General features: G+C 38.3%; 1 protein-coding gene across 1 annotated transcript in view; it reads left to right on the forward strand.

Moving 5' to 3' along the window:
• Positions 1-26,692, forward strand: part of CTNNA2 (catenin alpha 2) — a 1,049,805-nt gene that overhangs the window by 464,689 nt on the left and 558,424 nt on the right. The window lies entirely within an intron of this gene.

Below are 26,692 nucleotides of genomic sequence, written 5' to 3' on the forward strand. Positions count from 1 at the left end.
CCTATTGTGCAATTGTGCATGAAGGGGTGTTACTGTCTGTGGAAGTGTCTGGGTGACTTATGTCTCCCAGGATGTTACAGGTCAGCAACATTCACAGTGCGTGGTCTAGACAGGGAAAGGAGAAGCAGAAAATTCTGCCCATTGGCCTGTAGTATTGAACATAAAGTTCTCATTTCACAAGTCCCAAAATGATGTTTTTTCTAGTGCATCCAGAAATGATCACATGTGAAGGATGTGATCATAATTACCAAACTTATAGATTTATTTTTAAACGATTGCCAATATACTATGTAAGTACTTGACAGTGAGGCCATGTACAGCATTCTAATGATTCGAATATTCTTCTAATGTAGGGAATGTCTTTTCTGGTATTAAAATAAAAATAATCCATTTTTAAATAAAATGTTTCTTGCGTTTTTCCATTTTTCCATTTCTTCCTATCAACTTGCTCATTTCAATTCTGAGTTTGGCATATCTGGCCTACTGTATGTACTATCAATGTGTTAGGATGAAAACCGGAGGAAAAGGAATTTAGAAAGCGTGGCACAGAGTTTGCCTTAGTCTATGAATTTTATTTCAAGTTGCCATTTGACTTGGTATCCTGCGGAATAGCCAAAGCAATTTTACCTCCCCATGCTACCCAAGTGAGTCCTCACTAAAATCCACTTCCTTTTGGCAAAAGTTTTGGAATAATCAATCCCTTATCCTTATCTATGAGCATGTATTCATGATAAGGAGCTTTTATGGTGGGACTGGAATCATTTGCTCAATTGTCTCTGACTGTATGACCGGAGAGTTTTAATAAATTCCCTCCTCATGGACCACCACATTCCGCACTCTGGTGGCTGCCAGTGGGAATGAAAATTTATGGTCACATGACCTATTATTATTTTTTTTAGCTGACACCTATTTTTATGATGTACGACTTCGTGTTTTGATATATGTGTACATTGTGGAATGATTAAATCAAGCTAATTAGCATGCGTTACCTCACATACTTATCATTTTTCATGGTGAGAACATTAAAAACATACTCTCAGCAATTTTCAACTGTACAATATATTGATATTAACTATAGTCACCGTGTTACACAGAGGATCTCCTGAACCTATTTCTCCTGCCCAACACATTTTGTATCCTTTGAATGAGCACTGGGTCTAAATAACTGAATTATAAAATCCACAAATATGTTTACTTTACATTAAAATAATAAATTACTTATTAACATTTGAGGGCATTATTGTACAGTTCACAAAAGTGAACAAAATATTTCTTCTCTTTATTCCCAGGAAAAAGCAAATAGTCTACAGTTATCTTCCTCTAGATCTGCCTCCTATATCCTTTATCTTGTGAAATTATAACTACTCAAACAGCTCAATAAAGTGTAAATTTTCAAAGTGTGAGTGTCGAGAAACCTACAAGTGCAATATTGGAATCCCTGGTCATTGAAAATTAGTCATGTGGGTTTATATGACATTACCCATACTGCGTAGATGTCTAATCTTTTGTTTAGTCAACATTCACTTATTGAGCACCCAGTGATCATAAGATGCCATCTGTTGGTCACTGTCAAAGGCAATGGCAGGCTTTTACCACACTCCAAATAACTATATTATAGAAAATGTGGTAAACGTGGGCATCTTTGGGGCAGAAGTGGTTGGAAACTCTCACTGGATTTTCAAAAGGGGTCCTTGCCTCAGAGAAAATTAGCACTGTGAACTGGTAAACTCACAAATGTAATCTGGTTTAGCATTTTGCAACTCCTAACTTCTTTTTCTTCTTGTTTTTATGGTAAAAAGTTACTATTTCAAATATTCAAAGTGAGCATTAGTGCGGTCTAATGGCTTTACTTAGAAAATTGTTGGTGGTGCTTAATGGATTTACTGAGCACTTAAAATGTTCTATGAGTTCCATTCTACAAACTGTGTATATATGGGACCATTATTTCCATAATTACTTCTTAATTGAAGTTTCTACTGGCCAAGGGGCCAGCAATTACTGCCTTGGACTGTAGATTCAGATTGTGTTTCTTTTAAAGCTTCTGACAGCAGGCTCTCCCCTTCTGTTCGTGAGCTACCCAACTGCTCTCGGTTTCTAATGCTGAGATTTCATTCCTGTTTAGTTTCATTCCTGAGGCACAATAACCCATGCAATGTTGCCCTCTTGAAGGTCATTTCTAACCTGTGCCATTTATAGCCACCACTAGGACTGAAAGAATGATTAGAATAGTTCTCTCTTTCTCTCTTTCCAAATTACTTCAGATTTTGTGGTGAATTTTTTTTTGCATATTAAATACTTCCTTATAACATATGACCACTTGAACAATAACTTTTTATGGTTGTGGCAACATTTTGGGGCAAATTAGTATACTAGGCAACCCAAGACATGTAATTCACTCCTTCAGAAACATGCATTGATCTCCTACTATGTGTCCTACAAAATTATAAATCATAATTTCTGCCCCCAGATATCTTAAAGTCTACTAAAGTATGGAGAGTTATATTTTACAAATAATTAAAATACAACGTGTTGATTGCTTTTATAGACATATACAATTTAGCTCAACTAATATTTAGTGATTGTGATAGAGAACAGAGGGATGAATAAGAGGGAATGCTGCCTCCTATGAGTTTTAGACACAAATAGCCCTGTTCAATAAAATTTGATAAATGCTTGAGTACAGGCCTGCATGTAGAAGGGAGCTTTGCTCAGAGTAGGGAAAAATAACAGGCTTCTTGGGAAAGACTACACTGCATTTTTTTCTTTTCCATAAAGACAGATTCTTTCTCTGATGCCCACGCTGGAGTGCACTGGTCTGGTCATAACTCACTGTAACCTCAAACTTGATCCCCTGGACTCAAGTAGTCCTCCTGCCTCAGCCTCCCAAGTAGCTGGGACTACAGATGTGAGCCACCATACCTGGCTGGTTACACTGCATTAAGTCTAGAGGAAGAGAAGTTAGCCAAGCAGAGAAAGGACCAGAGAGTGTCTAGTGGAAGGCAAGGTGCATGTAGGTTGAGAACACTTGGTATAGGAAAGGAAGTACAAGTAGCAACATCAGGAAGGAAAAGCTACCTCCTCTTCCGCCAAGGCAAGTTTGATAAAGGCAATTTTACAGCTGTCTTCATTAATGAGATGGGAGAGGACATTTCAGGGAAAGAGAGCAGCTCATGTAAAGTCAGGAAATGGAAAGCAAAGGTGTGTTTAGGAACTGCAAGTAGCTTCCTACAGCGCGGATAAGTGCTCAGAGAACATGTCAGGAGCTAAGGCAGTGTGTGGAGGTGGCCAGGGGGTCTGGAATGACCACTGCCAAACACTTGGTATTAGTTTATTGGGAACACATTTCAAATGGAGGTTAAGGAAATGAAATGTAAGTAAGTTGTGACAGCTACTGCTCTCAGCCATCATAAAGTGAACAGAGAGGCATAGACACCAGGAATCACAAAGCAGTGTGCACGGGGCCTCATTCAACAACTATTGCTTGACCTCCTGCCAGGCACCAGCTCCTGTCCAAGGTGCTGGAGACACAACAATGAAGGAAACAAACAAAAATGCCGTCCTGCTGGAGTTTACATTCAAGTAGGGGCAAAGGGACAGGGGACAACATAAGTAAGCACCTGTGCAGTGTGTTATGTGGTAAGTGCACAGGAGCAAAACACAGCAGGGTTGGGGGCGGAGGGTACATGGTATATGTTTGTAATTCAGATAAGGTCTGAGGGACAAGATGGCATTGAATAAAGGACCTGAGAGAGGTGATGGCGCGAGCCACGAAGAGCATTCTGGGCAGAAGGGGAAAAGTACGTGCAAAACCTCTAGCAAGTGAGGAACATTTGGGTGCTTTTACAGAATGCCAGGGAGGCCAGCAGGGTTGGACTGTCTGAGTAAAGAGAAGAATGAAATGGATTCAGCTGTGTGTGAATGAAATGAATAGCAGAGATTCATTGATCCAGAGATTCACTGACCTAAGTATTGTTAGGTGGAAAGTAGGGTGACAGGGGGAGTGAAATGCAATCTTCCTCTGTTCTGTAGAGCTCTGACTTAACCTTCCAGCTGTATGAAAATATGTGTTTGTCTGCACTGCTGGACAGTGTGGCGACCCACGGGCCACTGCTACTGGCTGTGGGAAGAGCTTTGGCAAACAGAGAGACCTGCAGCTGAAGAGTTAAGAGTTACTTTCTGCTATGGATGAATCAGACAAAAATAAGTCATTTTTTAAATTATAGAGGTGGACACCACTTAGCAACTGTCCTTTTTGAAAATTGGCTTTAATCTTTTTGATTTGAGTCATAATCACGGCACTCTAATTGCTAGGAAGGACCTTATTTGTCATCTACTCCAGCTCTCATTTTCTGGATGAGGAAACTGAAGTATGAAATATAAATGAAAAGGTATTATAAAGGAATCTGTTTACTATTTAAAATACTATTCTAGTGAGAATTCTCTTGTAAAATAAATACATCTTCTTAATTTATATGTGCACAATATTTGTTCAAAAATATTTATAAAGTTTCTCTTATGTATTTGACACCATTCTGGCATCTAGGGCTACAGCCACAAATAAGGCAGATTTGATCCCACCTTGATCACTGTTTGCATTTTGCTGTGGGGTAGGGGTGCAGGGAGCTGGGATCAGTGGGTGCACATGACCAACCAGTAAATTCATAAATGGGCAAAATAACTTCAGATAAAGATAATTGATGTGAAGACAATAAAGGTGAGCTTTGAGCTGAGACCAGATTGATCTGCGGGGGACAGCCATGCGGTGATGGCATGGGGTGGGAGGGGTGCTAGTGTTCCAGGTAGAAGGTACAGCCAGTGCAAAGGCCTGAGCTTGGTGTGTCCAGACAGCAGAGAGAAATCCATGTGTGGGAAACATAATGGACCTCGGTGTGAAGCACAGGGGTGGAGAGGTGCAAGGTGGCCAGCTCACAGGAGACCTTGTGGAGACTGTGTTCAGGTCTGAGAAAATGTCAGAAAGCTTTCAACAGGGGAATGATGAGATTGGACTTCATTTTTTAGATCATCTGGTTTCTGGGTGGAGAATGGACTGTGAAGAGACAAAAGAGGAAGTGAGGAAACGCCTATTTACCAGCTGTGCAAGAAGATTGGGGTGGGGTGGGGCTTCAGCTTGGGTAGCACTGGAAGTGGGCAGGTGAGAGCAGATTGGATTCTCACCTATCAGCTTTGAGTCCCATTAGCTGTATAATTCAAGAGGAAAAACTAAAAGAAGAAATACAGATTTCTTTAACACACTCACATAAGAGGATATGAGGCTTAGAAGGTGATGATGTTTTTTGCAAACACACAGTAAAACTATTTACTGAAAAGCCTAGACTTCCAAATTGGTTGGCAAGAAGAACCTGGGGTGGTATGGCTCCCACAGATTCAAGCTCAGGTATCACTCTTCTGCATTCCCTCTGGCTCTAGTGCTAAGTTGGTCTTTTCTTCCTCCTTTGTTCCATATGCCTTGTTGCCAACTGGTATACATATTTGATTGTCTTCAAGGTTTGCTTTTCCAGCAAACCTGGATGCCAAGTGGAACACAGTCTTCTCCAGCTCCCAGCTCCCTGATTCCTCATGGTCTTCAAATGTAGGCCCCGAGAATTTTTCTTTTTGAGATCATCACTGGGAGAAATCTCAACTACATAAACTTCAAACATGGAGACATTTTGGAGCATCGATCAATTTTTGTAAGTTTTCATACTCCTAATTCCTTATGAATATGTCTTGATTTTTTTCTAATTCACTTTCAGATGCAGTTCTATAAGAGGCAGATTAATAGCCCCCTCAAAGATGCCCACATCTTAATTGGTGGCACCTGGGAATATATTAAATTCAAAGGGCAAATTAAGGTTGCAAATGGAATTATGGCCATAAATCAGCTGACTTTAAAATAAGTAGATTATCCCGGGTTGTTGGAATGGGCACAATGTAATCAATAGGGGTCCTTTAAATGTGAAAAAGAAAAACAGAAAAATAGAGTTAGAGAGAGAAATGATGAGATGAAGAGCTGGCTTTGAAGATGGAGAAAGGGGACCAAGGGTTAGGGAATGCAGGAGGCCTCTAGAAGTTCAAAGACAAGGAAACTGAGTCCTCTTGCAAGCTTCCAGAAGGAAAGCAATTCTGCCAACATCTTGATTTTAGCCTACTGAGACCTGTTTTGGAATTCTGACCTCCCAAACTGTAAAATAATAAATTTGTTTTGTTTTAAGCCACCAAATTTTTGGTAATTTATACAGCAGCAATAGAAAATGAATCTATTTGCATTCTGCTATTATTCACTGAGAAAGTGACCTTTGAGTTGAGACCAGATAAATATTGTTAATGGAAAGAGCTTATCTAGTTCCCCCAATTTATCTTTTTGGAGGTCTCTTATGATTAGTACTGCTGCATTTGAGCATTTCCTAAGTGTCTTACACTGCTTTAAACACTTAACTGCCCTTGCCATCCTTATTTTACAAAATAGGAAAGTAGGATTCTGGCCCATGGAATGTGACACCAGCTTTTAAATGTAATGCTTACTTCTTCCTCCATTATGGTCTCACTTGCCAGCACCTTGCAGGTGAAAAGAAAGTGGAAAGGAAAGCTTGACCTAAGTGTTTGTATGAGTTCACTAGCCTCAATTACACATTTACATCTCTGCAGATGTCGTACTGACTCCCATCTCAGAGGTCTCCTAGCTCCATGACAGAAAGAGAACCTTAGGGCATTTCTTCAGAGTTAAGAAAAGTTAATTAACATTCAGGACCAAGGGTCTAGTTTCTTGATGGATGGCTTACTGCTTAGCAAAAGTTAATGAGAGGCAGAAAGATAGGAAGAAAAAGTTAGGATAGACTGACTTGTTGTTGTTGTTGTTGTTGTTGTTGTTGTTACAATTCACAAACTAAGATTTGTTAGGGTTCTACTAAGTTTGGCTACATATGTATTGTGTGAGGGAGGAGGTGAGATTCTAATTCCATAAGTGCATCATTCTGCTCTGTCTATAGAAAAATGGTACACAGGTATTAATACATATAACAGCATAAAAACCCACTAAAGCATACAACAAGAATTAAAATACAGAGTATTATTAGCAATGTAGAACTTCAGGAATGTAGATTTCACTATATATATATATGTGTGTATATATATATATATATATATATATATAGACTTGCGCCACATGCTCACATAGCACAAATGTTCAAGACTCAAAGGAGAGGAGGCAGTGAGCCGGATAATGTTACTATGGTGTAAGCACCCACATCGGTGTTGGCCTTGGTCAATGGGAAGGGCATGAAAAGGGAACTATTATCATTGGAGCAATTCCTTGCCCAAGGCATGAACAGAGAAATTGCCCAGTTTTGTGGAAATAAAATTGGAAAACACAGCTGAAATAGAATGCTTTTTTTGGTTAAAGAACCAAAAACTTATAAAACCAATAGAGAAAGACATCTAAGTAGAAAACAGTGACTGAAAAAAAACTGAGATTACTTGAAATGTAGTGTGTTTAACATCTTCAGTTAATAATTCACATGCTGTTTTCCTTCCAAACACATGCACATTTTTGAGATGATAATTATCATAAAAAATATTAAAAAGAAAGAGAAAGAAATTTGAAGTGTTTCATAGAATTTCCCAATGGTAGCTCTTCTTTCTCCAAGTCTTCTTAGCTGTGGACACTGAAAGTTTGTGGTCAGCAATGACACTGTGCCATCGTTAGTCAGCAAAGGAGATTTTTACTAATAACAAGGGCTTCTGGGTAACCATTGCTCTCACACCATGGGAATTCTGGGCATTGAGGCTTTGTTTTATTGTCTTTCATCTTCAAAGCTGGGGAAGCAAGGCTGGATGTAGAGACTTTTTGGCAGAAAAATTTATCAGGTGTAGTTGTATTTGGTTCTCTTAATTAAATAACAAATGAACGAAGAAGCAAAAAAATAAAGGTAGAGATCTTCCATTTTATAACAATGATAACTTTCTGTGTCATAAATTTCAGTTAGAAAATGTAGTGATGGACTTGGAGAAATTATTTACAGCACATGTAACAGACACATGATTAATCTTCAGTGTATACCGAAGAGCTCCTACAAATCAATAAAATTTGAAAAATGGACAAAAGTAAACAGAAATGTAGAGAATAAATGTAAATGGTCAATAAACATGAAAAAAATATGTTCAACTTCAAAAATAATAGAAGAAATGAAAACTAAAATAAAAATAACAAAAATTAAGCAAATTTATAATATCCAATGATGGAAATGACATAGAAAAATAGTTAATTTCACAGGAGCGGGGTTAGTTATTATAACTTATCTAGGGGGAACAGACAATATCTGTAGTAATTTTTAATACACATATCTTTTGACCTAATAATTCCATTTCTAGGCATCTGTCTCACAGATACAGATATGCACAATGATATATACATAGGATAGTCATTGGATCTCATTTTGTCAAAAATTATACATGATACAGATGTGATTTTATAAGTGTATAAGAGTAGAGCATCAAAAAGTATATAATATATGTTAGCAATGTTAACCATGGAGAGCAGAGTAAATATGGCAGATAAGGGAAGAAGGGAGGTTTTTCACTGTTTATTTTACAGATTTCTGTATTCTTTAAACATTTTATAGTGAAAACCTATACATACATTACTATCTAATTCAACATGTATAGCAATGGACATACATTTTAAAATCTGCTTAGGAAAATTGTTTAAATAATTCTGATTTCTATACTATGGTAACATCTATCTGCAGATGGTAACCAAGGGCATTCTAGAATAGAAGAGATTAAACAAATATGCAAACAACAGCAATGATTCCAGATATAATTGTGTTAATGGAATACAAAAATAGACCACATTTGTTCTAAATGTAGAAAATAAACTTCGAGAATATCTGTTTTGAGGATGACTGTGTATGATAGCATTTTTCTTCTCCTCTTGGAAATTACACATACACAAGAAGAAGAAAGAAATTAATATCGATCTCTTTTCCTTGATACTTCATAAACACTGTAGACGTCATAAGAATGTATAAGAAAGGCCGAGGCTGAGATGGAGCCAAAGCTGCCTGGGAGGAAGAGTAGGACGACAGGAGGAGTGTTGTGAAATGACAGGGTGGCAGCAGATGTCAGAAATCACCAGCAAACATACCTATTCTGCAAGGGATGGCTCTCCCTGAAGTGCCAACCTGAAGCCCTGTTGGCTATTATCTTACTTACGGATACTACTGTGAAAATCTTATATAAAATATGACTAAGCAGAAAATAGCTGTCAATTAAAAAATAATACTTTTTGATGAGGGAAGATTTATTGAGCTAATACAAAGGAATGTGTTAATATAATCCTTCATACCAGTGTATAAAGGTAAAAAAAAATCCTATGACCAATCATCATCACAGATGGTGAAATAAAAATTTGGCAAAATTCAATAATCATTCTTGATTTAAACACACATACTTTCAAAATAAGAGAGCATGGATACTTTTCTAATGTGATTAAATATTTCAAGCTTGGCCCAAGGCCTAATACCTGAGCAATTACTACACACAAAGAAATTTGAGTGAAGTAGCAGTATATGATTAAGATGGAGAAATCAAGAGCTTTCATAAAATAGCTGGTTAGAAGACTTAATGGTAGAAAAACATCAATTTAAAATAGCAACAAAAAATTGAAATACCTAAAAATAACCATTTTATGTATGATGGCTATGAAGAAACTTTGCACTACTTCTGAAAACCACAAGGGACGTCTGTATTTAATGGGAGGACATATCCCCACATGCTTGGATAACACAATAGCATAAAGATGACTGCCATCTCAAGTAAATCTATATATGTTCTGGGATATAAATAAAAATGCTAGCGAATTTCTAGAATCAGACATATTAATTCTAAAGTTCATATGGAAAAATAAACAAATTAGATTTGGGGCCCCCAACCTTTTTGGCACCAGGGACCAGTTTCATGGAAGACAGTTTTCCACGGATGGAGGTAGGGCAAAGGTAGGGTGGGCGAAGGGAGGTAGGTGGAACTCAGGTGGTGATGCTAGCGATGGGGAGGAGGTGTAAATACAGATGAAACTTCAACCACTGGCATAGCTTACCCGCTCAGCTCCTGCTGTGCACCCCCTACTCCTAAGTTTCATGGAAGACAATTTTTCCCTGGGCAGAGTGGTCAGCAGAGCTCTGCAGCCCGGTCCCTAACATGCCACTGACCGCTAGTGGTCTGCGGCCCAGGGTTGGGGACTGCAGGATTAGATGATGAATGGTCACCATATAAGATGGATCAGTGAAGGTATATCCTCAGTAATTAAGAGTGTGCTTCAGTCATATGAATAGATGAACAGATTTCTGGAAAAGAATTCCAGACAGTAGATCTAAATGCATATGGAAATTGAGTATATGAAAAGGCCCTGTATCAGTGGGGGAAAAATAGACCATTCAATAAACAGGGTAGCAGTCTAAAACAATTACGTAAAATTACAGTTGGATTGTTATTAAAATCTCAAGACATAGGTCAATATAAATTACAAATACATTAAAGTTTGTAATGTAAATAAAAACAAGAAAAGTACTAAAAGAAAATATGGACAAATTCTTTTATTACCTTAAAGTAGATAGGCTTTTTAAAATCATGACTGAAAATTTATTAGTCATTAAATAAAAAGATAAATCCAACCATATGAAAATCAAAAGCTTCTTTTGATCATTGATGAACTATGTGAAGCTTCTGCAGCTCATCTAACAGGCCTAATTTCCCTTATATAAAAAGAGATTTTAGAAATTGTAAAGAAAAAAAAAGACTTTCTACTTAATAGAACAACTGAAAAAGAATATAAACAAATGATCACTGACAAGGAAATACAAAAAGGTCTTAACCATATGAAAAATGCTTAGCTTCATTCTTAAATGAAATGCAAATTAAAAATATATTGAGACACTTTTTAGATTGTTAGAAATCCATGATTTTATGAGACTCAGACCATGAGGAAATGGATATTCTCTTACAATGCTGGGGGGATGAGAGGGGTATAAATTTACACACCTCCTGTGGCAGTCTATTTAGAATCAATTACAAAAAATACAAAATTTCAAATTCATAAACCACTCTGAGAATATAGAGAAATTCCATCCTTGGAATTTATTCTTCCTATCATATGAAATCATATGTAAAAGTTCATTGTGACATTTTTTAAATAACAAAAGATTGGGGAAAACCTCAATGTCCATAATTAGGGGATTGGTTAAACAATGTATGGTTCATCCATACAATTGAACATTATGCACCTGAAAAAAAGAACATGGCCACTCTGTGTTATTTTGATAAATCTCCAAGGGATACTGTTTAGAGAAAACTCTACATCAGGAGGGGTGTCTATAGTAGGCTGCTGTTAGTGTTAAAAAGGGAAAATAATAACATGTTCATATTTGCATGTCTTCAATCCTGTCTCCACTATATAAATTCACATAAGTCTGGGTGAATGTGGGCAAGTTATGTATTGTGTCTAGACTTCAGTGGCATCACCTAAAAATGAAGATAATCACTACCACCTAAAAAGATATTAGGAGGATTAAATGAGAAAAATAATTATAAAGCATTTAGCAAGACATCTAGTTCCTCAGTGTTATAAAGAGGGTAGTTACTATGCTAAGAGGGTCTGCCTTTACTATATACTTATAAACTTTAGGAAATAGTTTGATTGCCTAGCACCTACTAACATTTCTTATTTCTTATAGCTTACCCAGTATATTTGTGCATTAAAAAATATATATCTCATAAAGGCTCAGAGTACCTGAGGATTGAAAAGGGACAACATGACAACTCAAACAGTAAGAGATACAGACCATTAAGGCTCCATATGAAATCAAGTATCTCAAAAAAAGCAAGGAGGAAATAAAATTCAATTTATATGAAATTTGATTTGCACAAGTTCTTGGAGAAACAGGTACTGGATAAAGTGGATTCCACCTGTATTGAATCATCATTCACCTTCAGTGCCTAAGAAGACACCAAAACAACATCTGGCAATCAATTTTTCATCTTTCAGTGGAGTCTGAGGAACTCAGTAGCAACCAGCATGGTATTGTAAAGAGAAAATCGTGCAGGCCAATTCAATTTCCTCTTATGACAGAATGACAGGTCACAGAGATAGGAGAAAAGCAATAGATGTAATCTACATGAGCCACAGCAAGTCTTTTGATTCTGTCCCACATGATAGTCTCATCAAGGTGTTCTGAAGATTGGGTCTAAATCAGGGTCTGAGAAACCAGTGTCCCCTCCCACCCACACCTGAGTCACCCAACCCTACCAGAGTGCTGGATAGAACCAGTGCAACAATCTGCTAGGAGACTGGAGCATGTCCAGGCTGGCAGAGAATATAGAAGGGATAGAGGGAGGTGGAAATTAATGCAGACCCAGGGACAGAGTGAGAGGGACAGAGTCAGAGACAGGGAGAATGTATATAACATTCCTGGGATTAGGAGAGTATACGTATAGGTAAAATACATCCAAGAAGGTAAACATAAGCAAGGAGAATATGTTTGTGGCAGGGAGCTTCTCATGGGAGGGGAAGCTCCTGATGGGAGGGGAAGCCAAGTTCCCCCATGTCATCTAGGATACACAGAAAGCCATGGACAAAGGAAATTGCCACTCACAGTCACTCATTCATTGTGTGTGTGTGTGTGTGTGTGTGTGTGAGAGAGAGAGAGAGAGAGAGAGAGAGAGAGAGAGAGAGAGAGAGAGAGAGAGAGAGAGAGAGTGTGTGTGTGTGTGTGTAAAATCTCACTCAGGGGCTTTGCATGGCAAACCATTGGGTTAGGAAGATGAGAATGGCAGAGCTCAAACTGAGAAGTCTGTTTCAGAAACATAGAGACATAGGAAAGTTTCATTTTAGACATTGGTAGAACATGTCTGACGAATTACAGTGGAACTGGTAAAGGGGGAATGTGTGTTATTGTTGCGTGGGAGATTTGAACATGAGGGCAGGAGCTGCATGGACCGGTTTCTCCTTTGCTAGCTCTCCCGGCTCAGCTTCTGTACTTGTTACAGGAAGATTAAAGGGATGGGGAATATGGGTCACATGTAGTTCTAACTTCAGTTTTGACCCTACCACAATAATCCTGTCAAGGAACCTTCTGGTGTGAAGAAGACAATGGTATTTTCTCATCTAAGGAAAATCATGGTCTTGTTCTTAACAAAATGAGGTAAATTTTCTCATTAGAAAGTTCTTCATTTCTTATGTCAGTACCCATGTCCTCCTAATTGTGGTGTTGTCAGCTCACTACTACAAAAAAAAAAAAAAAATGATCCTATGTTCTGAACTCATTCTCAGCTGTGCATCATCATAATAGCTTGGTAATCTTATAACTACTCAAATTCAAGTGATCCTTCTTTTGTTGACTACTGAGGAGGAAATTGTTAATGACATTAATAGGATGGTAATGTGACACAGAACTCTGGGTAGTGTCTAGTTGGTAACTGTGCGGTTTGTCTGTTTGTTGGAAAGAAACAAAAGTATCATGATTTTATGGGATGCCTTGATATCCACCTCCAAGGTTGCTGTGAGAATTAAATTAGACAATGTATATACAAGGGCTGGGCATGTAGCAATAGTTCAATACATGTTAACCTTTTATTGAACTTGAAGTTAAATATTGGCTTATTCTTTTCTTTATATATCATTTGGTGACTAAGGAAATTATTTTTCTTATCAAACACTGAGAATGAATGATGAACTTGACCAATTCTTGATACTAATGGAGTCAGAATCAGTTAATAAAAATCATTCATTATGTCTGGTGACATAAAATGTTTCTCAGGACAGTGTCTGGAAAAAAGTGAAAACATTATTGTTTTCAAACAATAGTAAAACAAAAAGTAATAACATTATTGTTATTACCAGAAGGGTGGGGAGAACCTAATGGGGGAGATGATGTGAATAACAGAACATTGACTTTTAATTCATTTAATTTGGTTTTGAAAATTCAAAAACTGATTCCGGATTCTGCTTGCAGATTTTAAAACTTCCATTTTTTGAATTGCTTTATGGTCTTTTGGCTAAGATCAAGTGTAAAAATTCCACTTTAGCACCCCAGTGAGATAAGGGAGGTGGACTATGGCAGTAGCTCTTAGAGGGTCAGGATCCCGCCAATGCGAATCCAACATGCAATGTCTGTCCTTTGAAAGCGAACACTTTGCCTTCATCGCAGCCTTCTTGTCAGAAGGAAGATGGAAATGGGAGAGCAGGATGACTTTCTATAATTAAAAAGAAAAGAAAAGAGAAGACTTGTTTTATTCTTAGCCCTGGGCTCCCTGCAGCTCTGAGGATTCTAGAATCATTGGAGTATCTGGAGAATCACGCTCTCTCTAGGCATTTTTAAGTTGAATCAAAAGTAAAAGAAAATGTGAAATTTCATATCACTTTATCAACACATGGACTCCAAAGTCTCTGCACTATAAAGAAAGGGCCTCAAGGGCTTCGAGGTGGAGGGAGAAGCAAGCTGGGGGGAAAGAACTGGGCAGCTGAGGCAAGACAGGAATCAGAGTAGTTCAAAAGCAGGGGGTGTAGGGCTGGAGAAGGACCAGGAATAATGGACGATGCTGGGGGGAACGGAGTGCAAGGTGCTTTCTTGGGCATTCTTTGAGGATAGAATTTTCAGAAATGAATGATACAGGTGTTGTTTTTTAAATCCTTAATGTTAATTACCATCCAGGAAGCGCAGGGTAGATAGGAGTGGGTGGTAAGAAGGAGTAAAGTCTATCCACTGATCAGTTAGTGAGACAGGCAGAATGTGCCACCCCACCTCTTTCATGCCACAGCTATTCTGGAAGCTTAACAGGTGCCCAGGGCCCTGGGTGACAATGAAGCAGCCACATGGCTGGGCACAGGCCAGACCAGAGGGACTTTTCTTTGGCCAAGAACAGAATGGCTGGGGAGTGCAAATCCACACAGTTTTTTGTTCATTCATTCCTTTGGTTATCAATCAGTCTTCTTACATGGTTGCTTGGGAAGGTGTTCTTACTCTGAAGAAAGAGGGAATCCCAAACTTTCTTCTGACTTCTACACTGAGCAAGACGTGGGGCAGAGGTTTGAGGAGACAGGGAGCCACAAGGGATGGCTGACCTACCAGCCGTCTTCTGTCCGACTCCAGTGGGAATGGATCTAAGATATTGTCCCTAAACTCTGAGACTCCTGCTTTGATATGTGATGCAGTCTCCCAACAGATCTCTTAATCTTCCCTTTGGTTTTTATATATGGGTCCATTGGTTTCTGTTACTTCTCTGCTGGGAAGATGTATATTGTATTTCCCTATGCATTATAATTGTAGCCTAAAAAACAGAAGGCCACCAGAAAGAAGTTTCTTTTAATCTGAATTCAGAAAAACATGCTAATATGATCCTTAGCATGATGTGGTCAGAAAACAAGGAATATATTTGTTTGATAATTTCACAGAATCCATCTCTCATTAAAAAATAAAATTAAAGTAAGATTTACTTTAACTTTGGTGTAAATGCTAAATCATCAAATAAAGTACCATATGTTGAAAACTAGATATTAACAAAAAAATTAAAGAAATAATAAAACATATAAAAATTAACCAGATATGGAATACCTGCCAATCTTTCTACATGTCAAAACTTTTCAATTTATTTGACCAAGAATTCATGGGAACAAACTTTGGCAGCTTATAGCATTTTGTTGTATCTTTTTGCCAAATTCTCTGTTTCCAGCACCTTAATTGATTCTAAACTTTCATATATTATGTCCTTTTGTACTTTTTCTCTGCTAAGTTTAATTTTATTATTGTTATTATTATTCATATAACAGAATACCCTCTCTGGAAGAATAACTCTTAAATGTCATTCAAAGTAGTTTGTATTTTCCAAAGAATTTTTCTGTTTTTTATCTCTTTTGATACTCTGAAAAACACTGTGGGCAGATTTGATTGATATTTGACAAATTTGACAAATTTGACAAATGCAGAGGTCTCCAACCTTTTTGGCACCAGGGACTGGTTTTATGAAAGACAATTTTTCCACGTGCTGGGGGTGGGGGGTATGGTTTTGGAATGATTCAAATGCATTATATTTATTGTGTATTTTATTTCTATTATTATTACATTGCACTATATAATAAAATAATGATACAAGTCACCATAATGCAACCTCTTTGCTAATAATAATCTGTATTTGCAGCCACTCCCCAGTGCTAACTTCACCATCTCAGCTCCACCTCAGGTCAGGTTTTAGATTCTCATAAGGAACAGGCAGCCTAGATCCCTCACTTGTGCAGTTTACATTAGGGTCCAAGCTCCTGTAAGAATCTAATGCCTCCGTTGATCTGACAGGAGACAGAGCTTAGGCAGTGATGCGAGAGATGGGGAGTGGCTATAAATACAGATAAAGCTTCTGAAGCTTTGCTGACTTGCCCACTGCTCTACTCCTGTTGTGTGGCCCAGTTCCTAATAGGCCACTGACAGGGGTTGGGGACTATAGAACTAAAGCTCAGAGACATTGAGTGACTTGATCAGAATCACACAGCAAGTTTAGGCCAGAGACAGAGCAGATCTAACCTGTTTTTCTTGGTCACACTGTCATTTGTCTGTGCATATTTTAAATGGGGTATTCCTGTAAACCACCTCTCCACCTTCACCATTGTTCAAATCGACTCTCTTATTTACAATGTTGGGCCTAGATTGGTGGTGGTCCCTTAGAGGGAAGGGGGAAAGAAAGAAGGAAGGAAGGGAAGAAAGAAGCGGGGGGTGGGGGGGGGTGGGGGGGGTGGGGGGGGTGGAGAAAATAGTACCATGTGGCTGCATCCCAAAGCCAGCAATAGCATGCCTCAGGCCAGTAGAGCACCAAGAACCACAACCAGGCCTCTGTGAATGGCTCTGTGCTTTTATCTATTTTACCAGGATGTTACTGTCTCAATAATTTTGTATTGTACAATTTAATCAAAGATCTTAAATTTTAATATGCATACCTTTGACCCAGTAATTTGATTTCTAGAAATTTACCTTAAGGAAATAATATAGATAATGAGTTAAAGATACATGCACCAAAAATGTATTACAGGAATGCTGATGATAACAAATAATTGGAAATTGCCTAATGTTACAGGGAATCAATTGAATGAATTATGATCAGTCTATACAATGGAATATTGTACAGTTTTTTGAAATGGTTATATATAGCGCAGTTTATCCACAGGGAAATATCTCCAAAATATTTTGTAAGATAAAAAGATACCATTAACAATACAATATATTTAAGATATATAAAGTTTACAAAGTTATGCACCAGTATATTAATGATCCAAATGTCTGGGTGATAAAATCATGAGTGACTTAATTTTTTTCAGATAGTTTTTTGAATTCTTTATTATTTATAATACACTTTCATTTTTCTTATAATCATGGAAGAGGGCAAGAAAGGAGGCAGGGTAATTTTTATTTTACATTTTTTTTTAGCAGCTACATGATGTTTTTCCAAGGTAAAAATGTTCTTAATAGAAGTGGTATGAAAAAAGATATTTGATATTTTTAAATTGTTTAAGAAATAGGCTATTTAATGGACCTCTGTCTAGGCAAGGATCTATTTGCTTTGTTCAGTTCATTAGATCTGGGGTGGGGACATTCATGTTGAGTACAGAACACCCAATATAAGTGTCACATTATGGTAATGTAGCTGCTTATATACAAAGACATTACCTAGCAAAATTTTGAAATGACTTTTCCCCTGACATGACTAATGTTATTGCTGTTAATTAAGTGGCTTGTTTGGAGGAATAGAATAATTGTGACATATTTTCAGTGCATTTCTTGTCTTTGAAGAAGAATGAGTTCTCATAGTAATAGTACATATTTATAGAATAGATAGTACATAAAACAAATTAGAGGGTGAAATACTGTATTCAAAGTGCTATTTTCATCTGTAATAAGACAGTTTCAACCCCCTGAAAGATATTTATGACTAAAACATTGCTTCTAGAAATATGGATTTAACATCAAGGTAATCCTGGAGACAGATTACAAATAGGACATAGGTTTGAAGAAAGCCATTCACAAGTTCTCTCAGGGGTTAAAAATAATAGCAGTCAGTTGTTTGGTAATCTAGCAGTTAGTGGTTTTAAAATCCGTATTTAATGGTCTAGTGTAGGAATGGAGAATGGCCTCGAAGCTTGAACTAGTTCCCTGACTGCTATTGAGAATCTATTTTCCATAGAATAGAAAAATAATGTAACTACATACCTTTCACACACTAGCTGCTCAAAAAATTGTTTTGTTTATTTTTTCAACTATATGCTTTTGCTGTATGATGCAAAGGGCATCACTTTGCAAAAATATTTGCATTTATAGGGATTAATTCATAATTAATAAATAATTATACAAATAATTATTTATTATAATAATATTTCTATACTTACTTTGTTGATGAAGGAAAATAATCCAAAAAGAAACATCTCTAAGCTGAAGGGGAATTGCACTCAGCAGGAACAGCAGGTTTTCATCTAAAGGGTCAACTCCAATCAATTAAACAATGTGTTGAGAAGGCTGTTGAGGCAGACTCTTTCTTGTCTCCATGGGGAACCAGATCATATTTGATTCATGGTATCTGTTACAGTTAGATACAGGAGAACAACAATACCCATCTGGCACATTGACCAACTAAGACAAAGGAAATTCATTTATTAAATAATAGCTAAATGGGTCTAGAGAGGGTTATGATATGTTATTATGACTTTTTGATTGTTACAGGGATAAGCCATTGGTTTCATTAGCCTAATCTTCTCTCTGACTAACTCTCATTTATGAAACTGTGTGTAATTTCTTATAGCCTTGGGTAAATCAGGGTCAGCTTGAGACTGAAGTTGAGACTTTGGATTCTGTGGTCATGTTTCCTTGACATGTCTTTCACAAGGGCTCTCTGATCTGGAGTCCTTGTGGGCTGGATGTAGAACTCCCACAAGCAATGGAACTTATTTCTCATCTAAATCTCAAAATACCCTTAGAAGGTTGAGATGGACTCTGCATCACCAGATAGAGAAATGGAAGCCTGGAGAGTTGAATATCATGTCACATAGTCTGTCATCATAGATTCCAGATGTAAGCCCACACCTTTTCCCCATCCTGTGCTTTGACACTGATGAGAGAGAAGTCAAACAAGTGTTCCCAATGTATACATGGCAGTGATGCTTTGTCCTTTAATGTGACTCTCAAAACTGAAGCACTTTTATTAAATGCTAGGAAGAATTTTATGTACCCACTAGAATATGGGGTGTGTGTATGCATGTGTGTGGATACACATCTGCACACCAATATTTGAATAGAGAGGGGCGAGAAGAAAAAAGATAGCAAGTAAGTGGAGCTATTACCCTGATAGTAAAAATACTTCAAATGTACATATATTTGATATATCCTCATAGGCTTTTTCACAAAAGAACAGGATTTCTGACTCTACTTAAATCCTGTCCAGAAGATATTTATTATTGGTAATTTTTAAATAGACAGTAAAGGACAGATTGATATATTAGCATATAATTTAAAACACTCTGGAAAAAACTATGGTATTTTCCATAGAATAGAAAAATAATGTAACTACATACCTTTCACACATTAGCTGCTCAAAAAATTATTTTGTTTATTTTTTCAACTATATGCTTTTGCTGTATGATGCAAAGGGCATAACTTTGCAAAAATATTTGCATTTATTGGGATGCAAATGCCACTTTTGCAAAGAAAATCAAATACCAAATGCATGCAGAATGCTGATTAGTTAATATATTCCCATGGTTTTACAAAGCAAATAGTCATCTAAAATACATCCTATTATGAAAAAAATACAGATGTTAAAGTCTCTTTATTTTCTACTGAGTACAAATTGCAGCTGGTATGGGCATAAGAGCCACAATTATCAAACCCTGGATCTTTCTCCCCCTCTTCTGGGATGCCTTCCCCAACTTCTCTACAGATTGAGATAACCTCCTCCCCATTCTAGACTCTCCTCCAACTTTGCACATCCTTCTATTATGAAACTTCCAGTACTGTATGAGAACATTTCCTGACTGTCTGCCCCACATGGCTGTAAGTTCTTTGAAAGTAGACACTATTTCTTGGTCATCTTTTTTTTTTTCTTTGTTCTGAAAAACAAATATATGGAAATGTACTTATTCTATAATAGATGCATAATCATTTTTTGTTACATGTGTGAAAGAGATCAAGGATCTTTGCTCTATTTTGGGGCCCCAGAAGGGTCTGCTCATAGTCTGATCTAGCCTCTAATAGAGAGAATTTCTGGGTTGGGAGTCTGGGATGTGGATGCTAACTGCAGAGCATTCAAGCTATTGGAAAGGTGCCGTCAGGGGAATATCTTACTTGTTCTGGGTCAGTAGTCCAGAGGATGATGGCTGTGGCCTAGTCTAATAAATCATACACAACCATCACTCAATCATGCTTACCATTTAATCTGGACATTTAGAATCCATGAGTGACTTCTGAGCCTTGGCTACCTTGAATCTAATGCACATTTGGATTTTAGTACCTGGTTACAAACAATTCTTGGTGATCTCCTGAAATGTTCTTTCTAAGGTTCTGTTATAGATTGCATATTTATGTCCCCCTAAAGTTCATATGTTGAAACCCTAACCCCTAAGTAGTAATATTTGGAGATGGGGCCTTTGGGAGGTAATGGTGATAGTGTAGCCCCTATGGGATGAGTGCCCTTATAAGAAGAGGAAGGGACCCCAGAACTCACCCTTTTGCCATATACCTATATCAAGGAGAGGCTGAGCACAAACAGAGAAGGGGGCCATCTGCAAGTCAGGAGGAGGACCCTCACCAGAATCTGACTGTGCTGATACTCTGATCTCATACTTCCAGCATCCAGAACTATTAGAAAATAAATGTCTGTTTTTTAAACCACTCAGCCTATTATATCTTGTTATAGCAGCCCACACAGACTAAGAGAGTTCCCAAAAGTAATTCATTCTGTAAGCATTTAGGGAAAACCTGGGCCCAATTCTGGGCAGATTTAATACCTATTCCAGTTACTATTGCTGCTTATCAGATTATCTCCAAACTTAGTGGTATAAAACTACAGCCATTTTATTTTGCTCACAATTTTGAAGGTAAGGGATCTAGAATAGATCACCAGGCATAGCTCCAGCATGATGGTGTCAAGACAGCTGACCAGAATGGTGGAAGGCTTTCCTCGGAAAGTTAAAAGGGAGCCAGGTAGAGTTTCTTGGCCTTTTATGACCTAACCTTGGGCATTGTACAGTGTACGGTGTCCCTTGTGCGTCTGTCTGTAACAGCAGTCATACATGTATCCAAGACATCCCACCTATCAGTGGGAAGACTTTAAAAAAAAAATGTGGACCATGTTTTAAAACTACTACCATCTCATTTTCTCAAAATCAGTTATTTATATATTTTTTTAGTTGCAATAGCTTGTTACTATTTTGTTGATTTTCCCATATCTAAGTTTTCCAAAAGTACCACCAAGGGTAACTCTTTTACTACTTCCTTCAAAAAATGCATATTGAGTGTCCACTACATACCATGAAGATTTTGCAAAAACTCTATCACACTAATTAAATAATTGGAGTGAACCTGCAAGTTGCTATTAAATTATCATCAATAATCGCTATCTAAATCAAGTACACATTCCCTACTCCCATATCATAAACTCTCCAATCTGATATTTTTTTCATCTCTTAAATTTCGGATGCCATTTTTCTTAGTTTGTCCAAAATAGTAGTGCCATGCCTTATAGTAGCAGCACAAGAATCACCATTCAAATTTGACTCTGAATTGTACCATCTGGATTGGGGGCTTAGATATAAACCCAAGTGAAATTTCATAGAAACAGGCCATTGAAAAAAATGTGCATTGTTAATCTTTGGAGAAACAATAGAATGGAAATAAAAATGGCATATTTTTCCAGTGTAATGAACCTCAACAGTTTCCATTGTGACTGCCGGAGCGGGTTTGATTGCCAGTTGGTAAATGATCCTGCATCCTGAAAAGTGGGAACAGATCACTCAGCAGAGCCACAGACAGATGATGTTTGCTTTAAAGAGAGAGATTAAACCAGTTTCACAAAAGGCCAGTGTCCCACTGTGTCCCCAAGACAGCAGGTAGAATCTGCCCTTTCCTCTGCATTCTTGTTTCAGAGACTGGCAGAATAAAACAAGTTCCAAAGTGGTCCCTTGTCCACAAATGTAAAGACAGTGACAAGACATGGAACATTTGGGAGCAATTGAGGAAGTTGCTGTGAAGTTGTGCCATGCGTCCTCTGATTTGGGTTAGCCTTGACTCCCTCAGTTGTTTCTGGAAAATTCTCTGGTCCTCAGCCCAAGAGAGCTTAAATGCCCCCAAATGCCTTTGCCAAGTCACTCAGACTCTGGAGGTATGTATGTCTCTACCCACAAGAAAAAGAAGCCACCAAGACTCTATTTATAGGTTCTCAGTGGATGAAACCCTACTGCGTAGTATAATTAGAGAGGTGAACAAAAGTAAGTATCCCCCCGCCCCACAAATAGCTCCCTTCCTCCTGCCTGGGTCCAGTTTCCCACATTAGAATCACTGGTGACTTAGAGCTGTGGAGTCAAACTTTTTACAGAGCTCTATGTTTGACAAAATCTTAACCGGAAGCCCATTAGGTAAAACAGCTAAAAATGGGAATGTTTAGAGGAGGATGAGGGACCATTGAGGCCCACCCAGGCGGTGCCTCAGCAACCATGGTCTAGGATTTGTCTGCCAAAGGCCCCAAAGACGATGCTCTCCTAGTTTTATCAGTTTGGCAATTCAGTAGTAGCTGCATTTTACTGAATGGACGTTTTCTGCCATACACTTTGCATAATTTTATTTCTCATAACCAGTGTGTAGTAAGCATTAATTTATAAATACCATTTTATAAAGAAATTGTGGCTCAAGAAAGATTAATAATTTTCCTAGGTTGAGAGGTATAGCAGGGATTCAAATCTCCATCAGCTGAATAAGTACTTTTTTTGTGGGAGGCTGTGCTATATATACATTGCAGGATGTTTGGCAGCTTCCCTGACCCTTACCCACTCAATGCCAGTAGTATTACCACCTCCAGTTATGATAACTGAAAATGTCTTCAGACATTACCAAATGTCCACCGACGTAAAATCAGCCCTGGTTAAGGATCTCTGGTCTAGACTTTGCCCAGATCTGTAGGGGCTTTTTCCCTCTCCTAAATAAAATATCTTCAGTTTCTGTAGGGAAATTAATGGTGTAGGCATGCACTGTCTAATACAATATCTTTAACTACATGCAACTATTTAAATTTAAATTAATTAAAATTGCAAAAAATTAAAATATAAGTCCCCCAGTCACACTAACCATATATCAACATGTTCTCCATAGCCACAGGTGTCCAGTGGCTACCATGTGGGACAGAGCAGACTAGAATATTTCCATGTTGACAGTAAGTTCTTTAGAAGAGCATAGCTGTAGACAAAACTCTGGTAGCAAACAAGTGAATTGCTGATCTTTGGAAATGCGAGATCCATCCCCTGTTATTCTTTAGGGATTGGGAGAGAAAGCAGGTCCCTGAAAGGCTTGCTGTGCTGACCCTGCTGACAATCAGCAAGCCTTCCCTCATTGGCTATTCTCCAGTACCTGCAGGTGGAGAGCAGCCCAGTGTCTGCACCATGACCTTCCTGCATGCAGGAGAAATGCAGATGAGACTCCTTGAAAGAAAATCACAGACCGATCCATTTCCCCTTAAAGGTCAGAGATAAGCAGATTTGCTACCCACATGGGAAACATTCACATCTAATCCTGGATCTGACTAGAACTGCAGAAGTTTAGCAAGAGGGAGAGCCTGAAAGGTAGTTGAAAAAGAGACAGGAACACAATTAGAAGACAATACCCCAGGTCAAATATGAAAGGTAAAGGACAGGCAGATGTGGGAGCATGTGCAGTCATGCAGTCATATATGTTTGTTTCGGGGGTGTTTTCTTTCCATTCATCTTGTCCTACCAATATAAGGGGACCACTAAAGATTTGGGGGAGCCTGCATGTTTATGTTGTCCCTATAACATAAATACATTGCATTAAGAGTAGTGCCCTATATTATAACTGAAAAGAAGGCTGCTATGAGTCACTTGTGGAAAATAATGGTTTAAAGAGGCTTGCAAAGAAAATAGGACTGCCACATTTAGCAATAAGAAAAAAGGGGGAACCCAGTTAAATTTTGAATTTCATGTAAACAACAAATGACTTTTAGTATATTTCATGCAGCATTTGGGATATACTTAGACTAAAATATTTATTTTTTTCTTTATCTGAGAATCAAATTTAATTGGGAAACCCATGTTATCCCGCAAACTTAAAAGAAAGTGGAAGATTTGCTGGTAAGGAAATGTACACGTTGGGGCCTTGGGAATGAAGGGCAGTGGTGATGGATAAGAAAGTACCTTTAACTTAATGGATGTAAATGATCATTAATTGGGTTAAGGGAAGCCTACAGATACAAGAGGAACTTTGCTGTTTATTTTCTATCAGAGCTGAGAAGAATGATAGAGTCAACATAATTCTCAGGTAAACTCAGTTATAACCAAAGCCAGGAGGTTCAGTTCAATGGATGTATTATTGAGTGACTCTTGTGCACCAAATATATGATGCCATCACTGGGAAACTGAAATTAAGAAGGCAAAAGTCACTGTCCCAGAGTAACTTGCTATCTTGTGGAAGAATCACATGTGTAAACTGACATTTGAAACAAGATGGTGTAAGTGACATCTAAAGTTATAAAGGAGGAAGTCATTAGTTCTGCTGTGGGTCAGAGAAAGTTGTGAAGTAATGATGCTTAAGCAGGACTTGGAAGATGGCAAACAAGAGTGCATGATTTCAGAAGGAGCAGGTGTGATCAGGAACCTGCAATGATAGGAATGCAGGGTATGGAGAGGTGTAGAGTAAGATGGAGTCATGGCTAAAAGATGGGCTGGGGCCATGTCATTAGGGGTTACAGTCTAGGGGCAGGAAAAGCATTTAAGCCAGGAGGAGCAAGATCTAATCTGTAATTTAAAAAATGATAATATAATTTTAAATGGCACTATATTTAAAATACTTTTGAAATTATAAGATTAAATTTGGCAATTAAATATCTTATTAGTATTTGTTTTAAATAATCACATCTTGGGCCAGATTATGTGTCATTCGTGAGGAGGACAAAAGAGAATAACAGTTAAGACCATGGGCACCAGGAAAGATGATTCTGGAACTTAATCCTGGCTCTGCAACCCTGAAGTCATCAGTTTGACATTTGACATATGCCCTGGTCTGAAGGATGAGAAGAACAACAGCCCATACCTCATAGGGATAGACAAGTTTTAAATAATAAGATATACACATAAAATGCTTTGCATAAAATGCCAGGCACAGTGCTCGACAAATAAAATTATCATAAATTTTAATAGAAATGTATAAATGAATTCATTTATTTCACATTTTCACCTAGAGCTCATGCACCTAACTACTAATTTAGGACCTCCAGCCCCCTTGAACATTCCAAACTCAGCTGTTGCTTGGAGTTCAGGAGCCTCTCTGCACATATTCACGTCTAGTCCACTCATGCTAGAGCCAGGCACTGCGTTGGCCAGGCACCGGGTTCTGTAGCACCATTTCTTCTGGCATCAGAATGCCCGCTCTGTTGGGCATGGGAGGATTCCTGGTTTCCACTGGGGGGCGCTACTTTCATTCTTGCACTGTTTTCTTTGTTGGTAGTTCTGTCTCTGCTGTGTTCCATAGTTTAATGAAATTCTTCTGTTTGAATTTGTTTGTTTGTTTGTTTCCTTTTCTCCTCTTTATATAACCTAGACATGCGTCCATTAGGAGCTTGACAGAAAATAAACCAGAATTAGCCCTCCCCTCCAAAGACCAAAATGTTTAGGCGTTTAGGCGTGTCACCTCTAGGTTCCTCGGTGACCTGATATGAGGAGGGATTCCTCTGCCATGCCCTCCCCGCCTCCCCCTACCCCCCACACACACTAAGGTAGAGTTGGGACCATGAGTCAAGTTAGACTTCCCTTTACAGCAGATGCCATGGGTTCAAGTCACTGAATTGACCAGCCACTTGTCCCTGTCTAGTTACCTCAGAGTATTACCACAGAGTACATGTGGTGAGGGGGGAAGCCCAAATAACGGTTTTAAACCTGATTGTTCACCTACATATCACCCTCCTAAACCATGAAGCCATAAAATATCCATTACAAGGTGAGGCTGCACCAAATTGGAGTGTGAGCGGGGTAGCCCTATGTTTCTCTCAGTTACCCAGCCAGTGTGTTCCTTCTATTTGCTTAAAGTAGAAAACCAACACATTCAGGGTCTCTGGCTTCCAGCTGACCGGTAAATCACAGACATATGAGGCCAATCACTTTTCTCTCGCAGTGTATTTACAAAGTCAGCCCCACCACATGTCCCTTGCATTGTGTTCCTAGCTATCATGTCTGTCTGTGCCATCTGCCAAGATAGCGGGCCCCTGCTTCCCAGTTCTGGGTGTGTGAGGAGTTAGTGCAGATTGGCCAGCAACCCGAGCGAGAATAAACATAACCCTGCAGGGAGACGCCAACAGCTTCACAAGTGGCAGTGGCTCTGATGAGTACAAACCATGGACTCAAACTCCTAACTGAAGAGAACATTTGCTAGAAACTTCCTGATAGAAAATACAACCC

The sequence above is a fragment of the Microcebus murinus genome, chromosome 3 (assembly GCF_040939455.1).
Source record: "Microcebus murinus isolate Inina chromosome 3, M.murinus_Inina_mat1.0, whole genome shotgun sequence".
Lineage (NCBI taxonomy): Eukaryota > Metazoa > Chordata > Mammalia > Primates > Cheirogaleidae > Microcebus > Microcebus murinus.